Source organism: Protopterus annectens, chromosome 3.part0 (genome assembly GCF_019279795.1).
Source record: "Protopterus annectens isolate FY-2018-M chromosome 3.part0, PAN1.0, whole genome shotgun sequence".
NCBI classification, from domain to species: domain Eukaryota; kingdom Metazoa; phylum Chordata; order Ceratodontiformes; family Protopteridae; genus Protopterus; species Protopterus annectens.
In genome coordinates this window covers 1,611,714,519-1,611,726,742 of record NC_056731.1, presented here as the reverse complement: position 1 = coordinate 1,611,726,742, position 12,224 = coordinate 1,611,714,519, and the positions used below count along the sequence as shown (strand labels likewise).

Sequence of the window (12,224 nt, the reverse complement as noted above, 5' to 3'; positions counted from 1 at the left end):
TGATTGCTGAATAGACCCCAAGAAAATAAAAACTCCCATTCCTGTTCATTAGCAAAGGGACATCCATTCTTTCCTTGAACAAAACTGTGAAATTTAATTTGGAAGTTATGATTTTTCATCTCAGCAACTTAAAACACAGCATTAAATTGTGCCAATTGCATGTAGGAGCTCACAGTCCCTTGAGGCAAATAGAACGACATAATCTTAACAAAATAAAACAAAAAAAGCCACTCTCATGTCTCTAAACCTGGATATTTGTAGACCGTGGCTGCATCTTGATATCTTGCCCATGAAAAACCATTAACAGGAGAGAAAATAAGTGTCTTACTTGTCAGTCTTCTGTCTTGAAAGTAGTCAGTGTAACACCAAGAATGCAGGCACAAGTCTTTTTCCTCAGATGCAGGAATAAAATGGCACATAGAATCAGTCATGTTGTAGCACTTTCCATAAGACAGCCTGTAGGATCTGCTCACATGCTGTCTCCATATCCACATCGGAAGTGAGAAGTTTCCTTTTCAGCACCCATTTATATGCTTTTCAGGGAGGCTGAGTGTGATAACTTTGTAACTACAACATACTCTATTATTCCTCTTCCAATCAACACTAAAACAGTGTGTTCGTCAAAACCGAGTGGTCAGCACTTTCACTGTTTCAGGGCAGGCCTTAGGGCATCCTGCATTAGATTCTGACATTATGTCATTTTACTTCTTGGCTTATTTGTCTCTCTACTTTTGCATTTTAATCAGCGTTCTGTTATAGTTAATCTTATAGCTCTTCAGGTTATATATTTGTCTTTGTTATACACCTGTAAAAATCTCCAGAATGAGCCTAAAATTAGTCAATATTGATGATTGCATTGCCCCAGTAATCAAATATAAATAACATAAAATAAAATCCGTTGCAAGCATTATTCATATCTAATACTAGCCCCTCCTTTTCCACACATGGTGACTCTTTTGCCACTTTTTCCAAAATCATTTTATTCTTTTTGTAATACAAAAGTGTATGCCCCTGTCATCTCTCTTTCACTACTCAGAACCAAACACATATCCCTTTCCATTCTTTTCTGCTTTATTTCCACCTTTATAGCCAACATTTTATAAGAAGAATGCCATAAATGTGTCTGAGCTGAGTTTATCTATTGCATCTGTTTTCATGTTAACAGCCTAATATCCCATAATAGTTCCCAACCTTTGTAACAGAAAATGTTTTTCATTATTTCCTCATACCTCGCACCCTGTTCATAAGACTTCCATCCACTTTTATTTTCTGTCCACAATGCTCAAAATATTCATGCAGTTCCCACTTCTTATCTATTTTTTTCTGCTCATAGGTTCATAGGTAGGTACTAGGCTATTGGCCCTAGGGCCATTATAAGCCTAGCCAAAAAGGTACCCTGGCTTTCGCCATCCAAAAAAATTATTTTCCTGTGCCACTGTTGAGCAGAGCCACAGAGGTGATCTCCGGGGTGAATTTCCTATTTCCCATTCAATCATCAAGATTTTTCTTGAAGAGTACTAATGAGGAGCTTTGTTTGATATAGCTAGGTAGTTTGTTCCAGAGTATGGGAAGTCTCTGGGACAGGAATCTATCCCTCCAACATGTTCTGTTTATTGTGGTGACAAGGTTTAGGTCCCTAAGTGTGTAGCTCGGAGGTATTGGGATTTCTTTAAGTGGAGCATGTCCAACAGCTCTGGGTTTGACATGGCTTTGTATGTTAGGCAGAGATCACCTCTGAGTAGGTGATATGCGACTGAGTAAAGCTGGAGTTTTTTGAGACGGTCTGTGTAGGGCATATGTTTGAGGCCGGTAATCCTCTTTGTGAGGTATTTCTGCAGCCTTTCCAGTTGTTGTAGATGTCTTGTGAGGTACATACCAAAAGGTAGATTGTACTCTATAATGGGTCTAATGAGTGAAGAGTAAAAAGGAACAATGACCTCTTTTTTCCTGGATGATAACCCTTTTGTGATGAGGTGTGCCACGTAGAAGGATTTCCTGACTACTGTGGCGATGTAATTATCAAAGGAGAGACTACTGTCCACCTGTGTCCCAAGGTCTCTTATCATACTTTCGGTGTTAAGTAGACTACCACCTATGTGGTAGCTCATGGGTACAGAGTTTTTACCAAAGGGGATGACAATGCACTTTTTGGCATTGAGCTTGAGGCCATGGCTTTGACACCAGGCATCTGTCTCAGTGAGGCCCTTTTGTAGGATGTCCACATCGTTAGGAGTTTCGATTATGGCTCCTAGTTTGCAGTAATCCGAGAACTTCATTAGCCAAAGACCTTCTGTGTTAGCCTGTACTTCAGAAAAGTAGATACCAAACAGGAGAAGACCCAGGACTGAACCCTGTGGTACTCCACTTGTCACTGGTCTGAAGTCTAATTTGGAGTCTGCTACTTCCACAGTGTGGGTTCTGTCAGTGAGCCAGTTGGCAACCCATCTTGTGACATAGGGATTTATACCTAGCTTAGTGAGTTTATCTATAATTCCAGAGTGGGGGATGGTGTCAAAAGCCTTGGCGAGATCTAGATAGGCTGTGTGAACCACCTTACCCTCGTCTACGGCTTTGGTGACTGCTTCAAAGACATCTATCAGGTTTAGGAGACATGATCTGCCTTTTACAAACCCGAACTGGGTGGAGTCCAGAATTTGGAGATTACCAATGTCTTTGTTTATAAATTCCATGATTATACGTTCCATGGCCTTGCAGACCAGGCTCGTTAGGCTAACGGGGTGGTAGTTCCCGGGGTCTGTGGTGGCTCCCCCTTTGTGGAATGGGATAACCGTCACTGTGTGCCATTCAGTGGGCACAAAGCCTGAGGTGAGGCTATGATTGAACATGGTGCTTAGATGGGGTGCCAGTTCATTTTGTAGTTCATGTAGAATGCAGCCTGGGATGTTGTCAGGTCCCATGGATGGTGTGTTCTTGGCTTTGGAGAGTGTGGTTTTTACCTGTGCAGCCATGATTACAGGAACTCTGCATTCTTCCGGCATACAGATGGGCCCTCTAGGGGTGAGAGGGGGGTAAATTTAGCACTGAACCTATCTGCCAGGATGTTGGCAATATCAGTTGGTTCTGTATATTTAGTGCCATTGTGCTGCAACTCAGAGCAGGTCTGAGTGTTGCCATTGAGATTCTTTAAATAGCTATAGAATGCTTTGTGTGGTTGTCTTTAGAATCGGTGGTGATTTTGTTTTCGTAACTAGCTTTGGACGATTTTATGAGGGATCTCAGCTTCTTACTGAGACTGACCAGGGAGTTCTTCCAATCATGGGATTTTACTCTTCTTTGCAAGTTTCTTTCTTCTGTTGTAGAGTTTGTTTATGGCAGGGGACCACCAGATTGGCTTCCTTTTTTTGGAGGATAGCATCTTGGTTCTGTTAGGGATAGCATGATCCATGCACTCGTGTAAGTGCTTATAAAGTGCATTTGTGTAAGATTCAGTAGTCGTACCTCTATTGTCCTTCTGAAAGGGTGTCGTGAAGTTTGCTACTTCTGTCTTAAAAAGCGTGAAGTTGGCTTTGGAGAAATTTTTTTACGGTGGTTTCCCTAATGGTGGGTGGAGGCGGGATGTGGATGTCTAGGGTGATTAGCTTGTGGTCAGATCTGACCAGCGAGGAATTGACCTCTCGTGTGGAACACCGGTTGCCCATGTTGGTAATGACCAGGTCTAGGATATTGCTGCCCCTGGTGGGGGTGTGGATAAGTTGATCCAAGGCGTTGAAATTTATGAATTCCAGAAAACGTTGAGCAAAATAGTTGGTACATGAGTAGTCTTCCCAGTTAATGGTGGGGTAGTTGAAATAAGCCATTATTAGGGTGTTGGGTTGTACCCTAATATTTTCTAGTGGATCAAGAAATGAGGAGTGGGAATCCTAGGGCATGGTGGGGGATCTGTAGCAAGTTACAATTTGGATTGCGGTCTTGCCCAGAGTTAGTTGCACTTGGATAATCTCGGATGCATTATGATGAGCAACTAGCCTGGAGGTGTGGATATCCTCAATGAATATGGACACGCCTCCGTCTTTAGTGTTTCAGTCCAGGTTAGGTGGCCGAAAGGCGTGGTGTAAATTATAGCCTGGTAATGCAGGGGTGCTCTCTGGAGCCTTGAACCAGGTCTCTGTCACTGCACAGATGTTGATGTTCTCCATTTTAAGGAGTGCCTCGAGTGAATGCATTTTGAGGTTTAGACTTCTAGCAATGAGTAGCATTACCCTCAGATTTTGCTTGCTTGTTTGTACATATTACGGTGGTGAATTTGTCATTTAAACCTTGCCTAAAAAGGCACTATAGGGGTGGCAAGAGCCTTAGCCAGTATCCGGAATCCCAAGGGCGACAGGTGCAGGCCATCTCTAGCCAAGCATCGTGGTCTGTCGATCATGTCATCCCAGGCAGACAGATACTGGATCCCCTTAGAATGACGCCAGAAGCTTAGCCAATTGTTGAAGTCAGTCATTTTGTACTTGTACTGTGGTGGCAGGATGCTACTTAGGGCTAGGGTCATACCTGCCTGGGCTACAAGATCGGAGAGCTCCTCCATGTATGTTTTCATGTAGTCCAGGGAGGTACGTCTCAGGTCATTCACACCAACATGGACAAAGACAGAGTCATATTTGTACTTGTTGTGGAGTGACCGGAGTGCATGCGTTATGTGGCAGATCCTGTGACCCAACAGGCAGCTGACTTTCTCCTTGTTTAGCCTGGTGAGTGGAAGATCAGTGTGCTTGACTATAGAGTCACCTATGACTAGAGTGTTGGGTACGTTGTTATGTCTTATGGGCTGTGGTTGAGTGGCACACTGAGTTTGTGGGCTATGTGTCAATTATTGTGTTGGGGTGGAGGTTGCTTGTGTTTCTGCTTTGGAGGTCTATGTTGCTTGAGCGAATGTAGGTTTGTGTTTTCTGTTTCTGTGTGTCTGTCTGTTTTGGTAGTGTAGGTTTTGAGGGACTATGTGATGAGTGTGGTGTGGTAGAAGTGTTTACCTTCTCCTCTTGACTGTCTAGTCCATTCTTGGGTGAAGAGAGCTTTGCTTCCAGATTGGCTATATAAGTACATCTCTCACAGGTTGTAGTGTTGGGTGGTAGGATTAGAGTGTTGTCTGTGTACATGAGGCAATTGCTGCATTGCCCCAAGATGCCCAGATTCATCAGGTAGACAGGAGAAAACACCGGGAGCTGACCCTTAGACATGCCTGGATAGGCACTTATTTATTAAGTACTAAAAGCTGTTTTCCTCTAGAGAAGTGAGGAAAGTTGAGTGCTGTAGTAATTTGTAGCTTATTTAGTGCTCACGAGTTCTGAACAAGTGCTGAGCTCAAAGAAACAGATTTGAGTGCTAAAACTAAAAAATGTCTAGTTCTAAGGGAAAATTTGAAGAGAAGACTTTATGGCGCCGGGAATGGTTTAACCCTAGCTAAGCGTCGATGCATATAGTGTATTTTTTTTTTTTTAATGTAACAGTAGCAAATGAGCAAACTGATTTAAACAAGGCGTACCGATTTCAGAAAGAAACAGTTCAAATAAGCAGGCACAATAAGCCTTTAACCACAAACTCCCAGCTCAGAAGGGCAGAATCTATCCTCTCCTCCCACAAGAGTACAGAGCACACCTTCTTAATGTAAAATAACTGGGCCGAAGCCCAAGTGCTTCCCCAATAATAGTGATTTTATTGATTCTTATTACAGGGTCACCCCCCTTCCATTTTCCCAACATAACATTGTAGAGCAAAAATTCAAAGAAGACTAAACCATTGGGTTAACCATTCATAGCCCACCCTCTTCATTGCACAAAATTCCTATTGTGATTGTATTTAATGTTGCTCCCTAAATAGCAAAGAAAAATCTCTGTAAAAGCTCACTTTTCAGTTTCATAAACCCCTGCTCTAAATAACTAAGGTTTATAGTAATAACTTTTATGAAGTACTTTTTTCTGTAAGTCACTGTGTATGATCTACCTCAACACCCAGTCACCATGACCACTTCCCTCATCCTGTCATAAACGCTCTTCCATTCCATCTCTACTGCTTTCTGGCTTCCAGATTCATCCCTTAATAAGATAATATGCTTTTCTAAAAGAAAAACAAAATGAAAATAATCCTTCTCCAACTATACCAGATTACACATGCCTTTGCTTTTCTCCTTGTTTAATCTGCTGATACTGCAAACTGTACCAGGCTTTGACAACTCATTACTAGTCAGCTCAGCATGCCTCAGCACTATCGGGAGTTTTTCAATCCTTCACATATTTTTCTTTCTACCCTAGGTTACTTCTTTTACCTGTCTTATAACTATATTTGTAACCTGGCTGATTAAAGTTGAACACGTTTGTCTTCCTTGCTTTGCACCCATCTCCATTTGTATTCCTCTCTCAAACCATTCATTCACCACTGGTAGTATAAAGCTATTTCCATATTCATTTTCTGTTAGCCTTACAAACCTTTACTCAAACTAGCATTTCTTTAAAACTTTCATTATCTATCCTTCACGTCCATTGCAGAACCCTTTGCCTTATCACATGCAACCATTCTTGCCCCCACCCAGCCTGTCTTCTGTACTGCAATCAGAAATCCTTTCATGTCATTTGCTAGACCCACATACTTCTTCCCATTTCTTCTTCTAACCTCATCCATTGCTTTGGTGACCTTCTAATTTGTAAAACTTTAAAATGTTAAAAGTCTGTATTTATAATACCAAAAGGTCTCCAGTTTATTAAACTCTCTTGCTGTCTCTCCCTTCCAAATGAATTTCAGTTTACCTCCTTCTGTAATATCCCTTTCATTAACTACTCATTCAAGACTTTAAAGATCTTTAATTGCCCTTCCGCCATCTTCTTAAAAAAACTCCTATGTTAAACTATTGTAACTCAGAGCACTATTTTACTTTTCTTTCAAAGTTCAAGATTGTAACCACTTCCGTAGTAGTACTGCCGTTTCTAATTTTCCAAGGGCTTTTTCCAGGTTTGTTCATATACCACCCCATACCAGTTCTCCATATGCATTTCAGTTGCATACTGCTATTTCCTTCTCATTCTGTCTTCCTCTCTCACCTTTTTTATCCCCTTTCAGAATTTTTACAGGCTCCATTACAATCTTTCATTATTCATTTTAACTGCTAACAATGCTGATATAGTCTGTCCTCTGCATCACAAATGTTTTTTCTTTCATTCTGTTGGTGATCTGTCTCTTCCTCTCCCTCACTTAAGAACTACCCCTGCCTGTTTCTTTAAGCAGTTCCTTAGTTAAATATTTATACTTTCTGTTTCTGTCCTGTCTTTCTTCTGTTAGTCATTTTTTATGAGAGGTGAACCATTTAGAGGCTACCTGTGTCCACTAGAGACATAGGTTCCAAACCAGGGATGAACCTCTCATTCCCTATCCAGTTGTCCAAGTTATACTTGAATTAGGCTAGGGAAGTACTCTGCTTCATGTGGTTGAGAAGCCTGTTCCAGAGAAGAGGTAGTCTCTGAGCTACATACCTGTGTCTCCAGCAGGTTCTGTTTATATCACAGGCAAAGTCTTTAGAATGGTTAATTCTGGTGCTCTTTGTTTTGTGGATATGCATGAGGTCCATCAGAGTGGGGTCTGACAATGCCCTGTATTCCTGGCATAGATCTCCCCTCAACAGCGTGTGGGAAATAGAGTACACAGATACGGCTTTGAGGCAGTTTACATAGGACATGTTACTTATGCCTTGTATTCTGTTTCTGAGGAACTTCTGTGGATGTTCCAATTGTTGAATGTGTCTGGTCGGGTGAATACCAAAGGGGGCATTGTACTTAATGATAGGTCTGATGAATGCTGAGTACAGTAGAACAATGACCTGCTTGGACTTAGATGCCATTCCTTTGTTTATAAACTGCGCAACATAGAATGATTTCCTCACTACTGCAGACACATGATGGCCAAAGGCTCAATTGCTCTATATTTGTGTCCCCAGGTCCGTGACTATTGGGTCAGCTCTTAGGGGTGTGTTGTCAATATGATAGTTACCAGGGGTTTATGACTTCCCAAAGAATACTGTTATGCATTTCTTGGCATTCAGTTTTAGTCCATGGCTCTGACACGTTATTTGCCTATGTCAGCCCTTTCTGGAGAACTTTAGTGTCAGTGTAGGTTTCTATGACTTCTCCTAATTTGCATTAGTATGCAGCTTTGGTCCGCCAGAGGCCCTTGACATTGGCCTTGACTCCAGAGAAGTAAATGCCAAAAAGGAGTGATCCCAGGATTGATCTCCACTCTGCTTCTGTCTGGCCTTTTTGTAGAGGTGGACACCCCAATGCTAACTTCCTGGGTCCTGACATTGAACCAGCTGTCTGTCCACCAGGTGATATAAGGGTTTATACCTAACCTCTTGAGTTTGTCTACAATGCCATAGTGGGATATTGTATCCGATATCATTATTGCCAGAGGGCTGGAGGTGGAGATTTTTCTGAAGCCTTGTTTTACTTTAGACTTCAAGGTGGTGGGGCTGTATTTAATTTTTTTTCCCTTTCTAGGAATGTATACTTTTCTGGTGTCATTTTCCACAGCTAGGAAAATAAGCCTTCATCAAATCTATATGGATAAGGTCTGGATTTCTTTTATTCTGTAACGTAGATATAATACAGTGAGACCCCCTTGTTAAGTTGATGAGTGAGTTCATCCTCTTTTCCATTCTGTTTAGACATTATTTTCTCAGAAGCTTCCACACTCAGAGGCACATTCTGTGGTATCATTAGCAGAGCAAGCCTAGACCGTGAGATTTCCATTTCTTTTCTGCTGCTTGCATAGTTTGGATATTAGTCTTGATTCTGGTCAATGAAAAGTTTCCACATTTGATTCTTAAAGCCAAGCATTATAAATGTCCTTGTGGCTGACAAATTAAGTCAAGACCCACAAGGGGGGGGGGTCTTATGGCCAGACGGGTCTAAGTGCAATCGGTTAACTGACTGAAGCCCAGTTGTGAAGAGCCTTATACTAGGAGTGTCCCTTCAGATCAGTCAGCCAAAGTTTATTGATACAAAAAGTCAAGAACTTTTCTGCACGGCCCAGCAGGTTCTGAGGGACTGGTCCATTTGGAGCAACTGACTTAATAAGCAGATGTAAAAATAAACTGGGAGTTGTTCTCTCTGATATCTTCCCAAAGGATTATTAGTGTGAGCTGGACCTAGACATTCTGCAGTGCATGCTATTCCTGCATATGGAGAGGGCAGGAAAACCTGGATGAAGATTCAGCTTCTTGACGTCCACTGACGCAGCAACCTCAGTGGTGCCATTTTCATACCTCGGGATGCTAGTACTGCTTTGGATTGTGAGGTTGTGGGGTTTCAGAATCACTGTGCTCTTGGATCTCCTTCTGGTTTCAGCCCCCTTGCATTAGGCATGGGAATTGTTTATAAGTCCTGTCAAGTCTTCATATTTGTCGTCTATTCCTCTAATGAAATTTCCAGCAGGTCCCACCAGTGAATGCTTCACTAGTGTATGCTGTTCAAGGGATATGGTCCCCCAACACACACACAAAGAAGAGTAGCTCTAAATCAAGCAGTCAATGCTGTGGGTATTCATTGTGATGCAAGCTGCTTTCTGAGCCTTTTCTAATTAATTTCAGTCAGCAGTCATCATGTGATGCCTAAACAAACTAGGGGGCTTGAGGTCTTGCCACCTGATAAGAGAAGAGATGTTCATAAGGCAATTGTCTGTACACAGATGCATCAGACTCTCAGCATTTCATATCCCAGGTAGAGTGACTACATTAATAAAATTACTGAACTGTTTGTCCAGTCCTCTTAATGCAGATTCAGGAGCAGTGTCTGGTTCAGATCTTCAGAAAGTGGGGCACTCCAGAGATAAGATTTATTTGCTTTTCAGTATTGTGTGCCCCCCCCACACACACACACACACACATTCTTAAGTGGTGCAACAGAGCAAGCAGGTATTCTCAGTGGACATTTTCTTCATCTAGTGGCTAGGGAGATTCTTGAATGCTTTTCCTCTTTTCATTCTGATTCTATGCCTTATCACAAAATTCAGAGTGGAAAGACCAAAAGGAGGAGGAGTATCTATATTCATCAAAGATACCTACACCTCCAGGTTAGTGGCACTGTACGAAGCATCGGAAACCATCCATGTGCAACTAACAGCGGGCAAAACTGCCTTTCAGTTTGTAGCCTGCTACAGAACACCCTCCCTATTACAGGAACTCCACTTGGCATTCCTGAGAACGCTGGAGAATATCAAGGTCTTTCCAAACACTATGTTATTGGGTGACTTCAACTACCCAAACATTGACTGGGAAAACTACTCAAGCCCAAACACCCTCGTCCAACGGTTCCTTGAATTTATAAACTCTAATGCGATGGAACAACTGGTCACCACTCCCACAAGAGGGAACAACATATTGGACCTGGTCATCACCAACATGGGGACTCTATGTTCCACACCAGAGGTAAACCCCTCATTGGTAAGATCAGACCATAAACAAATTTCCCTGGACATCCATATCCTGTCCCCACCCCCAGCCAAGGAAATCACTGTAAAGAATTTCTCAAAAGCCAACTTTGCACTTCTCAAGACTGAGGTGGAATCCTTCAAAGCCCCCGGGCCAGAGGATAATACAGCCAAATCCGCAGAATCCTTTACAAATGCATTCTATGAGCACCTGCAGGAATGCATGGATCGTGCTATCCCAAAATAAAACCAAGACTTACTCCTCCAAAAACAGGAGACTGGTCTGGTGAACCCCGGCCATAAATAAGCTATACAACAGAAGGAGGAAGCTACTACATGACAGAGCAAAATCTCAAAAAGGGAAGGCATCTCTGATTAGTATTAGCAAGAAACTTCAATCCCTCATAAAATCATCAAAGGCCAGCTTTGAAAGAAAAATTGCCCTAGACACTAAAGATAATCACAAGGCCTTCTTTAGTTATGTCAGGAATATGGGTGGAAACTCCCAGATATGCTCTGAATTGTTGCATAATGGTACAAAATATACTGAACCTACAGACATAGCCAACATCTTGGCAGACAGATTTAGCGCAAACTTCTCCCCCCCCTCCCCCCCAGAGGAGCAAATGCCTATCCCAACTGAATGTAACCTCCCTGACATCACAGATGCACAGGTGAAAGCTGCCCTCTCCAAAGCAAAAAACACAGCATCTATGGGACCGGACGGTGTCCCAGGCTGTGTCTTACATGAGCTCCAAGAAGAACTGAACCCTCACATTGTCACTGTTCAAACTTAGCCTTACTACAGGATATGTACCCAAAGAATGGCGTACAGCTACAGTGGTCCCACTCCACAAAGGTGGTGCCACAACGGACCCCGGGAACGATCACCCCATAAGCCTTACTAGTCTGGTCTGTAAAGCTATGGAGCATATTATCATGGAACTCATAAACAAAGACATTGGGAGCCTCCAGACACTGGACCCTACCCAATTCGGCTTTGTTAAGGGCAGATCTTGCCTCTTAAACCTAGTTGATTTCTTTGAAACAGTTACCAAAACCATAGATGAGGGTAAGGTAGTCCACACAGCCTACCTGGACCTCACAAAAGCCTTCGACACAACACCCCACTCGGGCATCATAAATAAGCTTACCAGCTTAAATATCAATCCCTATATTACAAGATGGGTTGCAAACTGGCTCAGAGATAGAACCCACATGGTCAGAATCACAGGTGCCATGTCCGAATCCAAACCAGTTACAAGTGGCGTCCCACAGGGCTCAGTTCTGGGACCTCTCTTGTACGGTATATACTTCTCTGAGGTTCAGGCTAACACGGGGGGATTATGGCTGACAAAGTTCGCAGATGACTGCAAACTGGGGGCCATAATCGAATCTCCAGTTGACACAAGCATCCTCCAAAAGGGTCTCACAGAGACGGATGCTTGGTGCCAGAGCCACGGCCTCAAGCTAAATGCTAAAAAGTGCATAGTCATCCCCTTTGGGAAAAACAAGGTGCCCACAAATTACCACATAGGTGGTAATCCATTAAGTACGGAAGAAGTAATTAGAGATTTGGGGACCAACGTAGATAGTAATCTCTCCTTTGATAATCACGTTGCCAAAGTGGTTAGAAAGACCTTCTATATAGCTCACTTTATCACGAAAGCATTCGCATCTAGATCAAGAGTGGTCATTGTGCCCCTCTACTCGTCACTCATCAGGCCCATAATTGAATACAATGCCCCTTTTGGGATGTACCTTACCCGACACCTGCAGCAACTGGAGAGACCCCA

General features: G+C 42.6%; 1 protein-coding gene across 1 annotated transcript in view; it reads left to right on the top strand.

Moving 5' to 3' along the window:
• The window catches only part of VPS13B (vacuolar protein sorting 13 homolog B), a 5,424,989-nt gene that overhangs the window by 2,952,988 nt on the left and 2,459,777 nt on the right, over positions 1 to 12,224 (top strand). The gene's annotated exons all lie outside the window — the stretch shown is intronic.